We start from the raw sequence: 22,493 nt of genomic DNA, 5'->3' as shown, positions 1-22,493 counted from the left end.
ATTATTTTTGAGTCGTAAATTTATTCCGGCTTGTGAAGAATTAAATCTACGTTATTTATTTAGATATTTTTTTTTGTGTATTAAATTTAGCACGCTATGCTCCCTCAGCCACTCTATTCTCACCCGTGCTTAGTTTTTATTTCACTCCTACATAGTCAAAGAAAATATTCAACAGACAAATCTCAATTGTCAGCAGAAAATCTCATTCAATTAAATTCTTCAACCACGCCTCAATTTAGCCGCACTATTCACCATATTTTCACACTATCAGCTTCAGTATTTACCCCCTATAAAAGGCATCCTCACTTACCTAAAATCCTTAGCAGCTGCAAAGGATTTTAAATGAAGCAAAATCACCATTCATACGGAACATCAACCAAGCTTCATTCAAGGTAATTATTATCCCAGTTTACTCTCTCCATTTTCATGCTTAGCATTCACATCTCAACAAAATCTATGTTTAGTACAAGAAGTACTGAGATATTAATTAATGGCATATTTCTGCTATAGAATCATCAGACTAGAATCCTTAAACAAGGCAAATGCATCAAGAGATACTAAATAACATGAGAACCAAAAGAACACGCCACTAGCCTTGCATAAACAATATAGAGAACTAAAACTTCAAGTAGACAAGTTTCGAACTTAGTTTTTAGGAAGAAGGGACACGGCCCTGTTCGGTCGAACCGAGACGACGACGATGACGCTCTTGCTACCTCGGCAGAATCTGAGAAATAACAGCAGCGGCATCGTGGAGGGAGGCGGCGACCGCTCGCCGGACTCCAAACTAAGCAACGGCAACTTACCTTCATCCGCCCAACCTCAACAAAACGCGCTCGACTTCGAAGATATGACAGCAACGATGGAGCTCTCTTCGGCTTCAAAACCCGGAGAAACGCTGGAAACGGCAACCTCCTACGGCCTCATCGGAGCCCGAGAACGCAGCAACGGTGTGGCTCGAACGATGTCTACAGTCACCGGATTTACAGAACGAGGCGACGGCTGACTCAGGCGGAGGCGGCTGAGCGGGACGGCGCGGCCAAAGGCCAAGCGCCGCTGGTCGCGACCCAGACCAGAAAACAGCAGCAGACGGCAGCGAACTCGCCGGAATCCAGTTACAGTCGGCGGCGGACTCCAGCGGCTCCCGTCGACTCAAGCGGCGGCGGCGATGTTGGACTTCGCCGGAGTCAGAGATGGAAGGGGGGAGAAAAATCGAGCGAGAGAGAGAGAGAGGTCTTGAGCGGTGCTTGAAAGAGAGAGTGAGATGAGAGTGAGAGATGTTGCAGCATTCTTTTCTTGTTTTTGAAGAGAGAGAATCGGTTTGATGATTAAAAAAAAAAGAGAATGAATAAAGAGAGACAAAGATATAGACAAAGATTTGATAAAGATATAGATAGAGGGAATCGAGAACTTTAATAAAGATAGACAAAAATTTAATAATTAAATGTGTAAGTGTGTGTGCGTGTATGATTCTAATAGAAAAGGGCAAAAAGGGAGTTTAGGATTTTGGGCCGGGTTTGGGCTGAAATTTTGGGTCGGGTTTGGACCGAATTTTTGGACTTTCTCAATTGGGCCTAGTTCATTTAATCTGTTGGGCTTTAGAATTTAATTGATGTTGGGCTTAATGTTATTTATGCATTGGGCTTTGAATTTATTCATTTGGGCTCAAATTAGATTCCTATTGGGCCTTGATTATTTTATTTAGGCCTTCATAATTATTCTATTAAGTTTAATTAGAGAAAATTTTAAGACTTACTAATTATTAATTAGTAAGTGAATTAGATTATTTTAAGATGAGTAGATTATTAAAGATTAATAATCCAACCTCATAAGACGAGCTTTAATTCCTTAAATAGGATTAGCATCTCATTTTAATTAAAGGAATATGAGTCATGCATAATCATTTCACGCATCCTCATTTATTGAGATTTTTCGAGAATTAGAATCTTATTTTATTTTCTCGGATTAAAGGTCAAGCACCAGAGTTAGAGCTAAACCGTGAGTCTGCTATTCAGGTGGGCAATTTCTTACGCGTAAATAAAATGCTATGCAAGTGTTATGCTTTAAAATGCAAATTGGATCTTCAAGTGTGGTATGTTTTATTACGCTTATATGAGTTAAGCTTTATTATGTTGCACGTTAAATGATTTACGCTATGTTGTTTATACTATTTACGCCCTATGTAATTTACGCTTGATTACGCTTATTTACGCTTGAATGCCTTACGCTGATAAGTTTATGCTTATGTTTGATGCTTGCGTCTGTTGGGGGAGGCCTCCCTCAACAGTACGATGCCGTGTCCGCTGAGGAGGGCCTTCCTCACGGCGCGATGCCCGTGTCCGCTGAGAGAGGCCTCTCTCGCGGCGCGATGCCAGTATGCCAGTGTTACAGCGTCTATTGGGGGAGGCCTCCCTCAATAGTACGATGCCGTGACCGCTGAGGGAGGCTCCCTCTCACGGTGCGATGTCCGTGTTCGTTGGGGAAGGCCTTCTCCACGACACGATGTTTGTTAATGAAGATTGATGATGAACAATGCCCTTATGCTATTTATGAATTTGGAAATGTTTAATGAGCAAATGATATGAAAGAAACTCATGCCTCTTATGCGATATTGTGAAATTGTTAATGATGTTATGTTATATGCTTGGCAACTGCCCACTAAGTACTCTTGTACTTAGCCCTTCGATGTTTATGTTTGTGCAGGTTGAGCTGTGATGGGCGATGAAGTGTTGTTGCTGAGTGGAGTTTTTGTTGAACTTAAAGTAGGCTCAGAAAGGATACATGTCTTCATACATGTATCTCAGTTATGCATTCCGCTGTAAACACTGATTATTTCAGTTACACCTTCCGTTGCAAACTCTGATAATGTTTTAGCCAAGCCCTTACGATGCCTTTTTCCTTTTTAAGGAATATTTCACGCGTATTCAAGCTTTTTGAGTATTCTTTTATGCGCCCCTTTCTAAACCCGCTTCTTAATTTCCCTTCCCCAGTCATGGTTTTCCCGGATTAATTATCCTTAATTAAGGCCGGTCGTGACAGCTTGCTTCATCTGCTGCTGTCGGCCGGAGATCTGAGGGAGAGGCGGCGAGGCAAGGGCTTTGTCGCCGCTCTGAGCCGGGTTTGGATAGAAATGAAGGCGGCGTCCTTCATCGACTGGAGGCGCGTTCGTCGGAGACCGATAGAGAGGGAGGTGGAGGCTGTCGCTGCTCGCTCCGGTGAGCTCCGGCGGCGGTGAAATTTCGAGAGGAGGGAGAGAGAAGATCAGTCGAGAATTGAGAGAGAGGGCCGAGCAGTCGTGACTGGTGTGTGCGTGTGTGTGAGACTGATATGGGTTGCGTGCGTGACTGATAGGAAAGGAAAGGGGAGAAAGGTGGGGGTGTTGGGCTAGGGCTGCTGTTGGGCCGAGTCTTGGGCTGAGTCAGTAGGGCCGAAATTTGGCTGTAGTAATTTATTTATTTGCCTACTTGGGCTTAGTTTTATTCAAGTCTTGGCCCTTGATTAATTTATTCAATTGGGCTGTGCAGCTTCTTCATTAATGGACTGCACTATTTTAATTAATTAGACTTATTAAGTTTGATTAATTATTTTAATTTGCATAATAATATTATATTATTATTATGTGCATATTTTAAGTAATCACTTATTATATGATAAGCATGACATGAAATTGCATTTTTACTTGCAATAAAAGTATTTAATTGGTTTTAATTATAATTCCAATTATTAAAGAAAGATGAGTAAGAATATTGTTGGTGTTCTTAACTCAAAAATTTTAGTTTTCAATTATTTATTCATTAAATTTTGAAAACCCGGCTAAGTGAATCATAGAATGTTAAGCATTTCACCACGACTTAAGATTAGATTCAGGAGACCTATTAAGAATAGATTTCTTGTAGGCTTTGAGCACCAAGGGGATTAGCGCTGCTTTCCCAAGACGAGTTTATGTGATTTTGATCTTCAGGCTTTGCCTATCCGGGTGGGCTTACTTTCCAAATGTATAAAGTATGATTGAGTTATTAAGCTCTAAATGTTTCAATGAAATGCAAATTATTTATTCAATGAAATGCAAACTGTTTATCCAATAAAATGTTTATGTGCACTCTGCTCTGTTTAAGGCTCGCCACAACGAATCAATTGAGGTTCTCTTATGACCTAACACGTTGTTTGAGAATTGTGTACACTCGTTAGCTGACCTGGTGGGTTGATCTCCATCGGGCACTAACTAAGAGGTGTTATAAGGGTGCTTGCTGGATGTGTTCCGAAGCATGTAATGTAAGGCCTGCCTGGGTAGCGTCCCGAGGTCAATTCAACTTGTCTGAGTTACATCCTCAGGGCAAGTGCAATGGGAGAAATGGATCCGTCGGTGGCTAAAAGGTCCGGGATCACAGCGAGTAACAGAAAGGGAGTGTGACATGTGCGCACAAATGAAAGAAATTATTTTAACATACTTAGAAGTTATTTCAATTTAAACCTTCTAAGTTATGTCAAGTATGATTGGATAAACTGTCTTTAAGAAAATATGAAATGTTTCAGAAAATGCATGCCCACTGAGTACATTAGTACTTAGCCCAAAAATACTTTCAAATGTTTTCAGGTTGACTGGCCGGTGCTGACGGGACGGAGCTGAGGCTAGGCTTAAATTCCTATGTAGACTTCCGCTGTAGCAATTACTCATATCCGTATTTTGTTTTCCCAGCTTAAGATCTTCATGTTAAATGTCAAATGATATACCTGACCGAGCTTAGGCTCTTCACTACTAAATTTATGCTAATGAATGTCGGTTGTCAGAAGCATGAAACAAAACTTGTGATCCAAAGGGGCATAGCCCGACTTTCTATCATATTTCGGTTTTAACAAGGTTTTTCCCTTGTTTATTTCTATGAATTATTCACACCTCGATTATATTTATTCCTTCAAGAATTGGGGTGTGACACTCATTCACAATTTCTTTTTTTTCAAGTTCACTAATTTATTTCAATTAATACATTAAACTTTATTTCGTATTATTATATCACGTTTACTGTATTATTATAATACATTTAATCCAAGTATATGTTATTTATTTTTTCGAACAATGTCCCTTCGTTTGATTCAATTTATTATTATTTCTAACGGTTGACTAATGTAGTTGCCACTGTCGGACAAGATGGTAAAATATCACTCACATATTGTAGGTCTCAGGTTCAAATCACCCAAGCACCTTTTTCTTGTTATTTCGGTTTTTATTTTTTAGAATCATCTTCGATTTTTTTTAAAATATTCGAAAAACCCTTTTTCTTGTTATTTCGTTTTTTTTTAATATTCGAAAAACAAATATAAATGAAAACAAAACTAGGATTATTTTAGGAGAATCCCTAAATTAGTGGAAACAAATCAAATTAACATAAAATGTGGAGATAAATCTAGGATTATTTTAGGATCAAATTAACATAAAATGTGGAGATAAATCTAGGATTATTTTAGGATAAAATCACACGAAAAGTAAGGAAACAAAATGGAAGAAAAAAGCAAACAAAAATATACGGAAAAAAAGGAAACAACGAAGCCGAAAACAAAAGGAAATAGAAAACAAAAATATACGAAAAAAAGGAAACAACAAAGCCGAAAAAAAAGGAAACAGAAAACAATTTTCGGATATAATATATAGAGAAAAAATCAAGGGCTAAAACAGTAAAATAATAAACCTTAAAAAACCGGCCCACTATTTAAACCCCAAAAAAACCGGGTTTTTACCAGGTGTCATGGACACCTGGTGTTCAAACGTCATTCATATATGGTCAATATAAAAGATGTGTCCAAGTTGCTCGAAATTAATGCAAACACAATTTCAGATCCATTATCCATACACGCCTTTAAATTTATATTTGGAACACGATGAAACATAAAACGTTGTGGTCTAACGAATCTCATGATTCTCATCCAATAAAAAAGATTAATTTACAAGTTAATACAAGAATTGTATAACAATATTCCTATATTAATTCTTAATCCTCAACCATAGATATTGTGATCGTATAAAATTTGTTCATTTTGGTTCAAGAGTGGAAGCAAAATGCCAATATGGCCTTGCTCTAGTGACAAAGACGAGGCACCCAAAGACTCTCATTTGTGAAAGTTATTGGGTTCAATCCAATCTGTGTGCGGTGATGTTTTCCCATTTCAGGTGGTGTTGTATTCCCGCTTGCGTGCGGTGTTGTATTGTTTGGTGTTGAGGCCTAGTGAAAGGAGGCTAATGCCCAAGACCTGAGGTTCTAGGTTCGAGTCCTCCATGGCGCGGTCTTTAAAATTTCTTTATTTACTTATATATATATATATATATATGTGTGTGTGTGTGTGTATATATATATATACATATAGAAAAGTTAAACAAAGATTGCTAAATATTTAGAGAATAGAGAATTCGTAAAAACGAACAGATCTACAATTTTTACGAACAAATCAATGTACCGCATGAACAACAATTTGCTCCGGGTTCGAATCCTGCTGGTGGCGAGTTTTTCTCTTTTTTCACTAAATACGTCTGTTCGTTAGTTATGTTGATCTGTTCGTAAAATGTATAGACTTGTTCAAAATGAAATACTCCCTCCGTCCCAATAATCTTGTCCCACTTTCCTTTTTGGTTTGTCCCAATAATCTTGTCCCATTTCATTTTTAGGTAAATTTTAAGGCTAATTAACTCTCACTTAAACATGATTCTAATTAAACTTCCCCCCTCTAAATTACATCTACTCGCCTCTCTCTCTCTCTCTCTCTACCATCTCCCTCATTCTCCCTCTCTAAATTCGCTCCACCATTTCCCCTCTGCAAATCCACCGGCGCCGCCGCTCACTTCCCCTCTGTTCCGCCGGCGCCGCCTCTCTCTTCCCCCTCTGTTCCGCCGCCGCTGCCTCCGCCTCCCCCCTTCCCTTCTGTAAATCCGCTCCCCCATGAATTAGGGCTCGTCGCCGCTTCTCGCCGTCAGGTCGTCTCTTCTCTCCTCCACCATTCATGGTGCTTCGCCTTTGCCTCTCTTCTCACGCCGCCTAATCCAATTTTCCCTCTCTCACGCCGCCTTGCCTCTGCCTCTGCCTTTTTATTTTAGCGCCCTCTGCCTCTTGCCTCTCTTCTCACGCCGTCTCTCGCCGTCAGGTCGCCTCTTCTCTCCTCCACCATTCATGGTGCTTCGCCTCTCCTCCTCTGTTCCGCCGCTGTCGCCGCCTCCCTCTTTCCCCCTCTGTAAATCCGTCGAGCATAGATCTAAGCCCTAAACTCCCTCTTCTCTTGCCTCGCCATCAGCTTCCCTTCGGCGAAGCAACAGTGACGGGCTGCCGTCTCCACCTCTCTCTTCGCCTCCGAGCCCTAAATCCCCAAATCCAAACGCCACCCCTTCGATTCCGGTGACTGTACAGCTATAGGGCTGCCGCCGCGGTGCCTTCTCCTGGTTAGCGAAGACGATGGAAAACTTGTTGAAGAAAATTAGCTTTTCTGTTCTTGGTTAACGATTTGTTGAAGAAATTTGGCTTTTCTGTTCTTGGCTTTTCCAGATTTTGTTCTTGGTTAATGAAGATGATGAAAAATTTGTTCTTGATTTTTCTGTTCTTGGTTAGCAAAAATTTATTGAAGAAATTGTTCTTCGGCTAAAGATTTGATTTTTATTCTTGTTCTTTTGCTTGATTCTGTTCACTGTTCCGAATGGAGAGAGACGGCGATGAGGCTGGTGGCTGTGCCGACGCCGGGGAAGGAGGTGGCGCAGGTGTGGCTCCGCCTACTGTTGCCGTCGGGAGGAGGTGAAGAAGAAACAAGATAATTTTAAGTCATACTTAATTTCTTCTTAAACATGTGGGACCTTCTAGTTTAGAACACTAATTTCACACTCTTTAATCTCCGTGCCCAAAAGAAATGGGACAACATTATTGGGACGGAGGGAGTATATAATAATTCTCTGTTTAACTTGACCCTATATTTAACAATCTTAATAAGAGAGAACTTTCTTACTATTGGGAGGAATAGTACTATTCAAAAAATAGTGCCCAGGGTATTTTGGTCATTTTTTTCATTTGTGGGTTTTTTGCAAAAAACAAAAAAATGCTTTATCTTTGTCTCCACACATTTTTCTTCTTCACATTTACTTTATACCACCTGCCGACCTGCGTTTAGCTTCCTAGCAAAAACAAAGAGATTTCTTGTCAGAATATTTGCCTGTGAAAGTGTGAAATCCGATCTTAGTTCAACAAAAAATCACTCTAGACAAATCCATAACACCAACAAAACAAGGAGGTAAGCTTTGATTTCTGCACCTTGCTTTTATCATTTTTCGTTTTTATAACCCTAGAATTTTTATGAGAAATTGAGCTGAGAATAACACAATCGAATTAGTTTTGGGGCTGGGTTTCTTGCTTTGTTGTTTGCTTGAGCTCAGAATAACACAATCGAATCAGTCTTGGGGCTGGGTTTCTTGCTTTGTTGTTTGCTTTGAGGGTGCCGATTGGGAACATCGAGTCTTGGTTGAGTTTTAGCTAAGTTGTGGTTCAGTTTCTTGTGTCGTTGTCTGCGTTGAGAGTACTACCCGGCGTCGGTATCGGCATCAGCAACGACTTTCTGGTTATTCATTTGAAATTAAGAAAAAAGGAGAAGAAGAAGAGGGATTTGGGATTGAGATTTATTCTTTATTGCAAATGTGAAACGTACAGAGGGATATGAAGGTGTGAGAGAGGGTAGAGAGAGAAAGAGAGTTACAGGGTAGAGAGAGGAAATTGTGGGTGAACGCAGATGGAGTATATTGTGTGGATTTGGACTAGGACTCTATTTTTAATTGATGATAATAATGTATGGTTGGGCTTGCTCATGAGTGCAGGTGATGGTAATGAATTATATATGATTGGAGGAATGGGCCTACAGTTTTAATTTAAATTTATTTTAATTGATTAATTGAATATAACTGATTTAATATAATTATGTATAGTCAGTATTAATTGTTCTATTCAATATGTAAGTTAGGTTAGTTTTTTTTAGACCTCTACATATATTGATATTTCACTAATCTTGTAGTACATTATTTTGAGACCTCTAGGTCCTCTACATATATTGATATATTCATTCTAATTTTTTTTTTTCTAAATTATTCTCAGATACATGCTCGTTCATTGACATTCACTTCTTCAAGAGTAGTGAATATTGTCTGACACTTGAGTAAGTCTCCACAACATGGATTTTCTCTCTTATGTCTTCAAATCTCTGTAAATTAAAATGTATTAGTTTTCAGGTTCAATGTTAAAAAGTATAAACAACTTGAGCTTGCCTATGAAACATCATTTTTTCCAACACACCCACATATTATGTACTAATGCACCATCATAAATATAGAACTGTAATTCTTGAGAATTAAATGTATACTCTCAAGACCTTCATCATTAAATAAGGAGTACGACAGTTGATTCCTATTAGGTTACTTGCTCATATGTTTTGTTTGGTTTTTTGACATCTTATGATCTCCATCATTTTTTTACTTTCTAATTTTGTGTTTTTTCTCCCCAGCGTGTTTCTACTCCAAGAAAGCTATTCCGCCTCCCTAAATTCAACTGTGCGCTTGGTTTTGTTCTATTTTTTATTTGTGTTATGATCTTTGTCTTCATGTGTTTTGACTCTTTCATTGTATTTAAATGTCATGTCGCACTGTTTCTTCGTTATAGTTATTATTTTGAAGTTTAGAGAATGAGGTTCATTATTCTAGGACTAGGAGCAAATTGGGTTATTGCCTTTAGCCTGTAGGTTTTTTAAGGATTCGTTACTGTTTTATACGGGATTATTATTTTTGGTTTCTGGTTTTCAACGGGCGGCCTCAGCGTCCACTTGTCTTTGCTCCCATCAAATTTCTTTGCTGGAACACTTTCATCCGTTTCTTGCAGCTTCGGTGAGTCGCTGCCCTACTTTGATCTCATAATAGTATTTTCGAGTTTCATTTTCTTTTCATATTTTATTATATCACCAGCTAAATTACTTACTTCTCATGTGTCAGGACTTTGACCGCATTATTCATATATTTTATTATGGCAAAAAGAAGATGTGTGCTTTCAACGGAAGGTTACTTACTGTTGAGCTTTCTGTGTTTTTATTTTATTTTATAACTCATTTGTATCACTTGCACACTTACCTTTATTTATTTCGTGTTTTTATTTTAAACTATGGTGTATGGGAATTTTAATTATTGTATAAGGCATGTTGCTAGCTGTGTAGTCACACCTACTATTTACTTTCCAATTCTTTGTTGCTTTTATGCAAATTTAATATTATTTTTGTGTTCAGATGGCTCAGACGGCTCTGTGACAACTTCAAGACGTTTATTGTTTAGTTTACCTACTCCATCAGCAACTGATATGGCTACGCCAATTATCTTTGGCCCTGAGTGTTCACATGCTCTAACTACTCAGTCGAGAAGTTTGTGAGGTGCATAATATTTGATGAATTGTGTCTAGATTTGCACAATTAAATTTAATATTATATGGGATTGCTTAGCAAGTGATGTTGCTATTATTATTATTTTTTTGTGACTATGGTTTGTAATTTTCAGATAAGACTTCGAAAAAAAGAAAGAGGCGTTTTCTTATTGTTGACACTGGTGGGAGTGTTCCAATCTCACAAGTGACAGGTTATGATTTCTCTTGTATTTGTTTTAAATTTCTTTAGAGCTTTTGAGAATTTAGCATATATTTGAAAAACTAATTTCTTTTATATTAACAATTGACTCATCCTAAAACACCTAGCGGATGGACTCGAATTTATACGAGGTCGTCCTAGGGCGGTAAGGTGACTCAAGTCGTCTCTCAAGGAAGGCTTAGCAGGGCTTTAACTGTGCTACTCACAAGAAATAGAAATAAAACCTAAACACTCTAATCGGGTAGATTGGGTCTGACACTCTCTCTTTAAATCTAGGCGTAATTAAATAAAGCTTGCGAATTATCTAATACCGAATCAACAGAAAGCATATAAATCTATCTAGGCGAACGATAGGAAGCAGATTAAGAACGCAGGAAAACCAATAAACCTAGGGCTCTGAACTAGCAATCTAGAAAGCAATAGTAAATCAACAATCATAAACACTAGTTATCTAGGCGAGATAAACGAACAAGCAATTCATTGTATAAACACGAAGCAACAATAATCTATGCAGAGGAAATAAACTACCTTTCAATTCTAAAGAAAACATAAACAAAGTTCTTACAGCGAGAACGATTCAAAACTTCAATCCGATGTGAAGAAAACTAACTTGATCTTCAATCCACAAGGCTAAGGATGTTTGATGATGTTTTAACTACTCTAAAACTAAGGAAAAACAAGGGAAAATCATCTGGAGGCTGCTGGGGTCGAGAGTGGGGGAAGAAACCCCAAAAAAAGGGGTTTTAAACCCTAAAAAACGTAACTGCCAGACCGCGCAGGCGGCCATGGCCGCCCGGGCGGCGGCCGCCGCCTATGCCCTTCGCAGAATGGGCACGGCGGGCGCCGCCTCCCGGCGGGCGCCGGCCACTGCACTGTGCAGTGTTTTTGTTTTGATCCGTTCTCCCTCGTTTCAAGTCGGATTTTAGATCCGTTTTCGCCTACGAACTCGTATCGAGACGAACTTCGATTCTTCTTCAGACCATTCAACTAAATCCTGACTTTATTTTTGCCAACATATCAATCAATTTGAGCATAAGATCCCGAGACAACAAAATTAGCACAAAAGCTCAAATCAATCAACTCTTGAGTGAAAGAGACCAAAATAAAAGTTAATATAAGACGTACAAACTCACAAAATCATCACAAAATAGGGCTAAACAACCCCCCCCACACTTAATTCCTTGCTTGTCCTCAAGCAACAATCACAGCATCGACATAAAATCCTCCAGCGATTCTTCTCACCAAGAAAACACAACCAATCCAAGTCCTTCAAGATATCAATCTCCCCCAAACAAGTGTTCAACGCTAAGATTTAAAAATGCAACAACAAGGTGATACAACTCAATCCGATCAGACCCAATTCTCCGCTAAGGGTGAATTTCCTAATGCAATTTCCTTTACAATCATGTCTCATTCTTTTTTCATATTCTTTCACTTTCACGTTACATTTCTCTCTTTTCTTTTTGGGGTCAAGTTATTTTCGCTCTTAATAGATGGGCCATAAATCACGAGATTGCACTTTTGGAGGTGATCCAAAATGTTCTCGTGTGGTTTCCCATGCTCATAATGAAATCATTAGAGGAGCAGAGACCCAGACTATCAGAAACTCAACAACCAACCAAACAATTCAAAACAGAGACAAATATTAGGAAATTGCACTGAAAACACTCCCCTTAGCATCTACCGGACAAATCACGTCAAGAGTTGCTCATCAGGGTGTTGCACCAAAACCTTAAACTAATTACACTTCATTGGGAACAAATCAATCAAGAAAAATAAGGATAACAAACCACACAGACACAATCCAGAATCGCCAATGAACCACTATCAACATGCGATGCACTTAAAAACAAGCAAGAAAACAAGACAAGGGGACCATTCGCCCCAACACAAGAAAGCCCAAGAACACAACAAGAAAACACCCACAGGATTTACAAATACCAACAAACACCCCCCCACACTTAAAATCTGGCACTGTCCTCAGTGCAAACAAAAAGAGGGGTGAAAGAGGAAACTTCCCTAAATACCGATCCAATGGTGAGTCTGTAGTGTCCCACGATGTCTGCCCAACTCTCATCCCAAGAACAGGCAGTCTCCAACGCAACAACCTGCACCAACAACAGAAACAACAAAACACAACACAAACAAAACGAAAGAAAAACGAAACAAGAAAAAGCAAGAAAACATGGGTTGCCTCCCATGCAGCGCTAGTTTTTAAGTCGCCAGCCCGACTAAGAGAACCCCTTAACCAAAATCCGATTGAAGCTCCAGCTGCCTTAGCGCCCTTGTAAACACATCTTCTTGAATTGCAGCTGCGGGTCCTCCAAATGAGTCCTCCATGCTCATATCCTGGAATGGCCCTCTATCCACACATCCAACGGAGTTGAGTGACTCAACCTCATCAAGCTTTTCTTCAAATAACAAGGCACACAGAAGGCCTTGCTCTTTATCATCTTCCTCTTGCAGCTTATCCAAAAATTCCTGCTCAATGTCAGCCTCGTCCTGCAAATTAGCAAGGAATTCCTCCACAATCTCGTCCTCCTCCTGTAACTTATCAAGAAAATCCTGCACAATACAGTCCTCATCCAAAACATCAAAAGTTTCAACATAAGAGCAGCTTTGAATTAAGGAAGTGGAAGGATTAGGTTTTTCATCAAAAGTTGAGAATGTTACCGCTCTACCTGCCCCTGCCATACTCACAGTTCCCGTACTCACATCGATGCGAGTCTGGGTGGTGGCCATAAAAGGTCGGCCAAGTAGCACGAGATGCCCATTCTCAGCTCTAATCCCTTTTTCCCACATCAAGTACAACAAAATCAGCTAAAATATTAATTCCCCTCACAACCACCTCAACATCCTCAACAAGGCCTCGTGGGCTGCTAATGGACCCGTCAGCTAGCTCTATCTTAATATTCGTGCATTTCAGCTCTTTATTTCCCAATTTATCAAAAATATCAAGCGGCATCAAATTGACTGCCGCACCCAAATCAAGCATTCCTAAGGCCTTTTCAACCCCACCAAAGCTAATATCAAAAATAAAACTACCTGGATCTCCTTGCTTAGGTGGTGGTTGTTCTGGTGCAGCAGTGACAGATGGCAGTGGCTCACTGGGGCATTGGGTAGCTCTGATTGCTTGCACGGTTTTGCTCCTCCATTTCCCCATGGTTATTGGGGCATTTTCCTTGATCACCGTCACGGCGTGAGCTTGATGCGGCTGTTGATCCTGGTTTGGGAACTTCCCACTCGGCTGGTCTTGCTGCAGCTGATTCAATGCTCCAGTTAGCTGCCCAACTGTAGTCTCGAGGCGCTTGATAGTGGCACTCTGAGCCTCCATCGCCTGTTTGCTAGCTTGCATGAAAGCTTGCATCTGATCTTCAAATAAGGGGGCTGGAGGTTGGTGCTGCTGAGGTGGGTAGAGTTGCTGCTGTGGTTGCTGTTGCTGATGTGGTTGAGGGTAATACTGCTGCTGAGGGAATGAGGGCTGTTGTTGAGATGGGTAGAACTGCTGCTGGTTCTGATACCCCAATTGCTGTGGAGGTCGGGGGAACTGATTGCCTTGGTTTGATCCCGACCCTTGGCCAGAGCCTTGGTTTCTCCATCCCGAATTCTGCTCATTTCTCCAACCAGAGTTGGAGCTTTGTTGCCCTTGATTCAAGATGGGCCTCTGTTCAAATTGAGGCCTCCCCGGATAGCCCTGAACAGCATAGACCTCTGCTCCTCCTTAAGGTGTGAATTCCCCCATTCGATGGCACGAGTTGGTTCCATGACCAAAATCGCCACATATGTCACATCCTTCTGCTGGTGGCGCGTGAACTGGTGGGGTCTCTGCTTGGTTCATTCTGAGGTGTTGTACTTGCCTCATCAAGTCCGCCACTTGCTTCTGAAGCTCATTGTTGGGAGCAACTGCATTGGCTTCAACCCTCCTTCCTCTAACTGATTTCTGTTGAGAACTCGCGGCAAGTGTTTCGAAGATCTCCTTAAGCTCATCAGCCGTCTTCCGGGCAATGTTGCCCCCTGCTGTACTGTCCACCATGAACTGTGCCGTCTGAATCAATCCGTCATAGAAGAACTGCATCAACATGACGGGTGCTAACTGGTGCTGCGGGCACTGGCGGAGGAGCTATTGAAATCTCTCCCAAGCCTCGTGGAGAGGCTCGTCAGCTCCTTGCATGAAGTTCATTATTTGGCTCCTAATCTCCTGTGTCTTGTGATTAGGGTAGTATTTGAGCATGAACTTCTCACACGCCTCTCCCCATGTAGTGATGAAGTTCGGCGTCAAGGACAATAACCACGTTCTCGCCCGGTCCTTGAGTGCATAAGGTAAGCACTTGAGCCTCAACTGATCCTCGGTGAGCTCCAACAGTGGGAAGGTCTGCACTTGAGTGCAGAAGTCGCGGATAAACTGTAAGGCGTCCTCACTCGGCATTCCATGAAAGAGCGACAGCAGGTTCGAGTCGTTAGGCTTCAGATTATAGTTTCGGACCGCCGTGGAAAGCACTATCGCTGAGGTGCTAGTGTTCCCAATAACCGGTCTGGAGAAATCTCCCATGTACTGTACGTTCTGCTCCGTCATAGTTTCTTGATCAGGATTTGGCCGAGCTTCTTCTTCTCCGTCAGAGTGCAAAGAAGGCGTATCCTCAACGGCTTCCAGAATGGGGTTGGAAGCGATTCTCTCTTCACAGTCTCCCTCACGAGACTGTGATTCCACAAGGGTTCTCGAACTGGACTCAGACTCTACCTCCAAGCTTAAGAGGACCTCACGAGGTCGGTGAATGTTGTCGTAGTAAGGTGCAAGCTTTTTCTTCAAGCTTCTACGTCCTTGCATACACAACACGAACAAACAAATCAAACGCACCGGAGGGAGAAAAAAAATCACCGAGTTAAAAGAAAGAACAAAAATAAACACGGAAAACAAATGCAACACAATCAAATGCCTAAAGCCTTCCCCGGCAACGGCGCCAAAATTTGACTCATCCTAAAACCCCTAGCGGATGGACTTGAATTTATACGAGGTCGTCCTAGGGCGGTAAGGTGACTCAAGTCGTCTCTCAAGGAAGGCTTAGCAGGGCTTTAACTGTGCTACTCACAAGAAACAGAAATAAAACCTAAACACTCTAATCGGGTAGATTGGGTCTGACACTCTCTCTTTAAATCTAGGCGTAATTAAATAAAGCTTGCGAATTATCTAATACCGAATCAACAGAAAGCATATAAATCTATCTAGGCGAACGATAGGAAGCAGATTAAGAACGCAGGAAAGCTAATAAACCTAGGGCTCTGAACTAGCAATCTAGAAAGCAATAGTAAATCAACAATCATAAACACTAGTTATCTAGGCGAGATAAACGAACAAGCAATTCATTGAATAAACACGAAGCAACAATAATCTATGCAGAGGAAATAAACTACCTTTCAATTCTAAAGAAAACATAAACAAAGTTCTTACAGCGAGAACGATTCAAAACTTCAATCCGATGTGAAGAAAACTAACTTGATCTTCAATCCACAAGGCTAAGGATGTTTGATGATGTTTTAACTACTCTAAAACTAAGGAAAAACAAGGGAAAATCATCTGGAGGCTGCTGGGGTCGAGAGTGGGGGAAGAAACCCCAAAAAAAGGGGTTTTAAACCCTAAAAAACGTAACTGCCAGACCGCGCAGGCGGCCATGGCCTCCCGGGCGGCGGCCGCCGCCCGGCGGCGCCGCTGCCTATGCCCTTCGCAGAATGGGCACGGCGGGCGCCGCCTCCCGGCGGGCGCCGGCCACTGCACTGCGCAGTGTTTTTGTTTTGATCCGTTCTCCCTCGTTTCAAGTCGGATTTTAGATCCGTTTTCGCCTACGAACTCGTATCGAGACGAACTTCGATTCTTCTTCAGACCACTCAACTAAATCCTGACTTTATTTTTGCCAACATATCAATCAATTTGAGCATAAGATCCTGAGACAACAAAATTAGCACAAAAGCTCAAATCAATCAACTCTTGAGTGAAAGAGACCAAAATAAAAGTTAATATAAGACGTACAAACTCACAAAATCATCACAAAATAGGGCTAAACAACAATCGTTTTGTTTTCATTTGCCAGGCTCTTCTTCTAAAAATGGTCAACTTTTCCTTGGGCCAACAAATGTGATCCCTCGTTCCATATTGTCAAAAGGTATTGTTATAATTCATTTTATTTAGTGTTATTGTTTATTTACTTATCTTAACTTTGTAACTACTCTTGCATTTTGATGGTTTTGCAGGCTGCTTGCGCTGGTTGGGTTCCGATGTGACGCAACTGCCTTTGTCTAATGATGTTAATGTTTCACGGTCTAAACGTTTATCTAAAGGTTCTTGTGGACAGAGGCGCTCAAAAGGTATGTGTTTATGTCTGTTGATTACCTTATTAATTTATTAACAGTTGCACCTTTGTTTATAAAGAATATTAGTGGTTTTTCTCTCAAAAAAAAAAAGAATATTAGTGGTTAGTGTGGATTGGATGATGTAAAATTTTGGCATATTGCTTGTCTGTAAATTAATGTGACTTTTGCTCAATATGGATAGTCTGATTTTTTAAGGAGAATGCTAAACATATTCTCAATCAAAGGCTTTCACTCTTTTTTATGTTTCTTGTTTATTTAATTTGTTTATTATAATTTTGATATGCACATTGCTCACTTTTGTTTTTTTTTTTCTTTATTGCACAATTAGGCTGCACATCAACTTCACGCTCGGCTATGCAAAAAGATATTGAGATGTTCAGAAGATTAATTGAAATACCCAATGAGGCTTATGAACTACCACATAAAGACCCTTGTCAGCATTGTAAAGCTATTCGATTCCCTAATGAACCTCCTGGCTTCTGTTGCGCGTCAGGTAAAATAAAGATGCAGTTGCCCAAAATGCCATATGAGTTATGGAACCTCTATGTAAATGATATGACAACTTTGGGGGTCGAGTTCCGTCGGCGTTGCAGGACATATAATAATTCTTTGGCATTCACATCTATTAAGATGACTTATGATGAAGCTTTGGCTAAAGCTAACAAAGGGGTTTACACCTTCAAAGTGCAGGGTATTATTCGGCATTATATCCATGAACTAACACCTAAGGATGGTGTTCCAAGGCATCTGCAGTTATATTTCTATGGCACTGAGAGAGAGTTGGATAATCGTGTATCTCAATCTGAAGGATTAGACCGTGTTATAGTTTCATTGTTGGTGAACATCTTGACGAATAATCCATACCATAATTTCTTCACCAATTTGCAAAACAAAGATGACCTAGATAGTTATGCTATAGTGTTGCGTGCCAATCCTAAACTTGACCAACGTGTTTATAATTTTCCAGTAGTTGACCATGTTGCAGCAGTTTGGAATGAGGGTGCGGGAACATCTATGGAACAACCTCGTGATATTAGGGTCAACCTAAGATCAGGTGGTGTTCGCTATGTGCACTATTACTATGGATGCTATGATCCGCTTCAGTATTGTCTAATCTTTCCGTATGGCAAGCCGGGTTGGTATGCTGGAATACCCAAAACTATAGACAACATTGATTTGAATTTGGACCCAACTGAACAAGATACTGAGGATCATGAAAATAATACTGTTGATCCGCATATGCACGAAGAAGCTGACACCCTACTTGTTGCTGAGCAAAATAGTACGTTTTAATTGTTTTGCTATATGTTCATTTGTTAGGTCTTCTGCAATGTGGTTTATGTTTCTCCACTACTATATTTTTCATATTACTTTTTGCATTCTATGATGTGTTGCATTGATTTCATTATTAACTTAGTATTATGTCATTGTGCTTATATTAATATACTAGAAATTTTTGTTGCTTATATGCGAGTTATTTAGGTTGACTTCTTTTTGTAGAGCAATAGTATTTTTTTGTTGTTCATGAAAAAGGGTTGGTGCTTGAATCAATTAGTAGGAATATTTATTGATAATTTTTTGTTTTAGATTGTTTGTTCTACTTTTGATAAGGACTTATCCATTACTCCATGCAGATTTGTTGAGGAATTTCAAAGCTCTTTCATGTGTTGCTATGAGAGAATATTATTGCTATCTGTTCCAAATACGCACCGACGATATAACAAATATCCTTAGAACTGGTTGAGTAATTCAACAGTTTCAGATTGATACTTATGTTAAGATCGAGACACAAAGACTAGATTTTTTTCGCCATAATCAGTCTAAGTTTGAAATGAGGGCTGAATCGTAGCAAGGGATAGTTGAGAGTATAACATCTAATGGTGTTATTAGCGCAAAATCTGTTGGTAAGCGTGTTCTTCTTCCTAAGACCTTTACAGGTGGCCCGCATGATCTACGTTGTCGTTACATGAATGCGTTGGCACTTGTCGCAAAATTTGGATGCCCGAATATTTTTCTCACAATGACTTGTAATCCAAAGGGTGGAAATTCAAAGTGAATTATTTCCTGTTGAGAAAAGTCATAATAGAGCTGATTTGTATGCAAGAGTTTTTAGGGCAAAAAATGAGGAACTAAAAAAGGAAATTGTAAAAGACTCTTTGTTCGGGGTAGTTGCTGCTTATTTTTATGTGATTGAATTTCAAAAAAGAGGCCTTCCACATGTTCATTGGTTGATAATATTGCAACCACGATATAAGGTAACTTCAACTGAGGCCTATGATCGATTTGTATCAGCTGAGATTCCAGATCTTGACCTGACTCCGCATCTACATTCTTGTGTTATCAATCATATGATGCATGGGCCATGTGGTGAACTCAACCCAAAGAATGCATGCATGATAGGGGAAAAATGCAAAAGTTATTATCCAAAAGAGTTTAAGTCAAACACTGAACATCGGTTGGACTCATACCCCGACTACAAGCGTAGAGATGATGGAAAAAAGGTTTTGGTGCGTGGCAAGTGGTTGGATAACAGATGGGTGGTCCCTTATAATGCTTATTTGTTAGCAAAGTTTGATTGCCATATTAACGTCCAGGTTTGTACAGCTGTTAGATCAGTGAAGTATCTTTACAAATATGTTTGTAAGGGTAATGATCAAATAGCATACAATACTATTGATGTTGAATCTACTGAGCTAATAGATGAGATTTCTAATTTTCAAAAGTCACGGTGGCTTTGTGCTCCGGAAGCTATGTGGCGAATTTATGGATTTGATATTTTTGATATGTATCCATCAGTTTTGCAATTACACGTTCATTTGTCGGGGTATCAGCAGGTTTTCTTCGCGGCCAACCAATCTCTTCTGAAAATTGTAGATTCTGATCGTGCTAACAGGACACAACTTACAGAGTTTTTTGAGATGAATAAATTTGTTGAAGTTGCAGCACTAAATTTATTGTATCGGGAATTTGTTGAACATTTTGTATGGAGCTTACAAACTAGGAGGTGGACACCGCGCTCTAGGTTAGGGACAATCAGTAGACTTGTCTCGGTCAATATTACAAAAGTGGAGCATTTTTATTTAAGGTTGTTGCTGAATCATGTTAGAGCTCCAACATCTTTTGAAGATTTGAGAACATCAAATGGCGTATTGTTTTTGTCCTTTCGCGAGGCAGCTCTTGATAGAGGCTTGTTGGATTCTGACAACGATGTTAGGCATGCGATTCAGGAAGCTGCAACTTATCAAATGTCGTCTTCTCTGCGAAAATTATTTGCGATTATACTTGTTTTTAATTCCCCTTCTGATCCCAAAAATCTGTGGATTGAATTTAGAAAAGCTTTATCTGCTGATATAATATGGGATTATCTGTTAGACCATGCAGAGAGTTATCGGTTATCTTTAAGGTCCATTGAGTCTTTGTTGCAAATGATGGGTCATGGGATAGATGAGTACTCTGTGGTTGATTATATAGTTGGGTTGACTCGTGAAGAGATAAATAGTCGTGAGTTTGCAGCAGAAATTAATATGCCGATTCCAGAATTTGATTTAGCTTCGGTGGGCCGTTTTAATGAAAGACAACGCTTTGCTTATCTTGAGATAATGTCCAGTCTTGCTACACCAATTGGGTCAGGCTTTTTCATTGATGGTCCTGGTGGCACTGGAAAGACATTTTTATATAAGGCAATCTTGGCCACTGTTCGTTCAACTGGTGACATTGCTCTTGCAGTTGCTTCATCTGGTGTTGCGGCTTCTTTGTTACCAAATGGTCGAACAACTCATTCTAGATTTAAAATTCCGTTAAATTTAGATGAATCTATGTCATGCTCGATAAGCAAGAATACTACGACGACAAAGTTAATAATTGCAGCCAAGCTAATATTGTGGGATGAGGCATCGATGGCAAATCGAAAGGCAGTTGAAGCATTAAATTTATTGTTGCAAGATTTGATGGAAAACCATTTATTGTTTGGTGGCAAAACAGTTGTTCTTGGTGGAGATTTTCAGCAAACTATACCAATTGTTCGAAGGGGTTCTCGTGAAGAGATATTGGATGCTTGTTTGGTATATTCATCCATATGGCTTCTTATTCGAAAAATTCATTTGACACAGAATATGCGGGCAATGAAGGATCCTGTTTTTACAGATTTGTTATTGAGGGTTGGTGAAGGCATAGAGCCAAATGTTCGTGCTGATTATATTAATCTTCCTGAAGATATGTGCCTTTCTTACCATGGTTCAGATTCGCCTCTTGACACACTGGTCAATGAAATATTTCCACCGTTTGATGCATATTCTAGCGGTTCTTCGAGCCTTATAAATACCGCTATTTTAACTCCTAAAAATGAATGTATGGGAGAAATTAATGAATCATTGATTGGAAAATTCCCAGGCAATATGGTTGAATATGTTAGCACGGATTATGCAAACGATCCAAGCCAGCAACAATACTATCAAGATTATATGAATGCAATTAGTGTTGGTTCATTGCCACCACATGTTCTTAAATTAAAGGTTAACTGTCCAGTTATGTTACTTCGCAACTTAAATCCATTGGAGGGGTTGTGTAATGGAACACGTTTAATTGTGCGTGATCTTGGTAGGCACGTGATCGGAGCCGTCATTGCTGTAGGGACTCATTCTGGTGAATATGTTTTAATCCCAAGGATTCCATTGGAGTTGGATGATACACACATATGTCCAATTACTTTTAAGAGGCTACAATTTCCGCTAAGATTGTGTTTTGCAATCAGCATCAACAAATCTCAAGGATAAACATTGGATCGTGTCGGTGTTTATTTGCCTCATCCTATTTTTTCACATGGACAACTATATGTTGCTTTATCAAGGGTCAGAACATCAAGTTCAATAAAATTCTTAATTCGACCGCCAGTTGCTGATATGGATTCAACATGTGAAACAAGAAATGTTGTGTACACTGAAATTTTGCATGCGGCGACATGATGATAAATCTGGGTACTTTGTAGAAGGCAGGTATTTATAGGGGTGTACTCTGTTTTGGGGTAGTCTTAGTTTGAAATAGAGATTAAGATAGAATTAGTTAAACATTTAGGATCATATAATATTGAATTCCAATTAGTTAAGATTATGATCTAACTGTTATTGTTTGTTTTGTAATTCAAATGCTTTTGTTACTTACTGCCATGATCCAATTAGGTTGTCAAGAAATGGAAGAGCGTTTGATTCCAATGAATGAGATTCTCCCAGGAACGAAGGAATGGAAATGCAAGGTGAGAGTGATCAAGAAGCAAGAACCTAAGCAAGCTAACAATAATCCTAATAAATTTCAGAAATTAATCTTGGGTGATGGCTTGGTAAGTTTATGAGTATCCCTTACATTTAAGCTGTTGTTGTGAGTTTTTCTTACCTTTAAAAGGTTACATATATTAATTTTTTTGTTCTTTTTAGGGCCACTCTTGATGCCGTGATATTCCATGATAATATAGATAGGTTCAAACATGTGCTTCAAGAGGGTAATGT

General features: G+C 39.8%; 1 long non-coding RNA gene across 1 annotated transcript; it reads left to right on the top strand.

Annotated features, from left to right (window-relative positions):
- Positions 1–9,639: 9,639 nt before the first annotated feature.
- Positions 9,640–10,418, top strand: LOC130994756 (uncharacterized). The gene is made up of 3 exons (XR_009091915.1): positions 9,640–9,889; positions 9,995–10,059; positions 10,282–10,418. It is a non-coding gene; the product is annotated as an uncharacterized LOC130994756 (long non-coding RNA).
- Positions 10,419–22,493: the final 12,075 nt, after the last annotated feature.

The sequence above is a fragment of the Salvia miltiorrhiza genome, chromosome 7 (genome assembly GCF_028751815.1).
Source record: "Salvia miltiorrhiza cultivar Shanhuang (shh) chromosome 7, IMPLAD_Smil_shh, whole genome shotgun sequence".
NCBI lineage: Eukaryota > Viridiplantae > Streptophyta > Magnoliopsida > Lamiales > Lamiaceae > Salvia > Salvia miltiorrhiza.
This window is presented reverse-complemented; position numbering and strand designations above follow the sequence as displayed.